This window comes from Hydra vulgaris, chromosome 02 (genome assembly GCF_038396675.1).
Source record: "Hydra vulgaris chromosome 02, alternate assembly HydraT2T_AEP".
Classification (NCBI taxonomy): Eukaryota; Metazoa; Cnidaria; class Hydrozoa; order Anthoathecata; family Hydridae; genus Hydra; species Hydra vulgaris.
The window spans coordinates 1,336,175-1,337,757 of NC_088921.1; the positions used below are offsets into that span (position 1 = coordinate 1,336,175).

The 1,583-nt window shown below is 23.9% G+C and overlaps 1 long non-coding RNA gene across 1 annotated transcript; it reads right to left on the reverse strand.

Moving 5' to 3' along the window:
* Window positions 1-291: 291 nt before the first annotated feature.
* Window positions 292-1,061, reverse strand: LOC136076629 (uncharacterized). The gene is made up of 3 exons (XR_010636437.1): window positions 830-1,061; window positions 640-745; window positions 292-410 (listed from the first exon to the last, which is right to left on the reverse strand). It is a non-coding gene; the product is annotated as an uncharacterized LOC136076629 (long non-coding RNA).
* Between the last annotated feature and the right edge of the window lie 522 nt (window positions 1,062-1,583).

Sequence of the window (1,583 nt, forward strand, 5' to 3'; positions counted from 1 at the left end):
TACCATCGGTTTGGGATGCAAAAGTCACATTTTATCTAAAAATAAGTATTTAAGGTTAAATCATTTTTCTAATTGAAAATAATGTTTAAAAGTAATTGAAATATTTCTTAATATCCATTTATCTTTTTATTGATTTTTTCTAGTTTTTGGACCAGTTTCACTTCCGCAAATACGACACAAACTATCCTGCCAACATTTTTGACCTATTGATTTAGCTTTATCATTTTTTTTTTGTTTCTTTTTAAATGTAATTTTATCTGAAAGTAATATAAATATTTTTAACACTATAAACAACCTTTTTAACCTCCTTCATCTAATAGTTGTTGCACCACTTTCTTCCTATATGCATTCACTTCTTCAATTGGAAAGGTGGTCACCAATTCTTCTCCATTTATATAATTTTCAGCAAACTAAAATAGGTCTGCATATATATATATATATATATATATATATATATATATATATATATATATATATATATATATATCACAAGTGAGGAAATTCACACACATTTTGAAACTCAACTGATGATGTTGAAAATGCCAAGGTTACTTGTACACATAATGATAATAATAATATAAGAATAAAAACAATATTATATAAAATATATCATTTTTTCGTTTAGTTAAATAATGTTACCTTAAGGCAAAATACTCCACATGATATACTGTCAGCTTGTTTAGCATGTGGCGATGTTAATATTCTAAACTTTTCAATAATACCATATCTCTGTTGTAAGTAACGACTGAAGTATAATAGTAGAAAAATTATAAAAGATGTAAAAACAAAATTTTGAGATACCAATCACTAGATTAAAAAGTCATCATACTTCCATTTGGATTCTTCTTTTTTTATGGAATTAATCGGCTCTCCCATAGGGTTTATATAATGAATGGTTTTATTATCAGGTTTAATTATCTAAAACAGAAGTAAGTTTCAATGTTAAGTTTTAACTTTGGTTCCCTGTAAAAAAGCTCACTGAAAATTAGGTTTCTTGAACTCAAAGAAGTTAACTATTTCAAAAAACTATTTTACATACAGCCAGCGTCCAATGGAATTTTGCCACTATGCAGCATATTAACAATTCTAATTTAAAGAGCTCTTTCTGTAAATAAATTTGTATTAATTAAATTATATATATACATATATATATATATATATATATATATATATAATATATATATATATATATACATATATATATATATATATATATACATATATATAATTTAATTAATAACTATCATTAATTATTTGCATTATTTTTTAGCTAAAAGTTTGTGAATACCTCATGCCGTCTTTGTATTAAATCAGTATTAATTGGCAACTCGTCCAGTGAGAGCAACCTAGCTGGTGACAATACTTCGATTCGATTCTTCACAGCATTAATAAATGGAATGACATTCAATTTATTGTTTTATATTTAAATTAAAATTTTTTTAATTTAAATAAAGACAAATTATTAATACTGTTTGTTTTGTACAAAAATTCAATTTTGAAGTATATTCATTAATCATACTTTTTTTTTACTGTTTACTAGTAGTTTTAGATAAATATAAACAACTTCGTCACTGAGACATTCG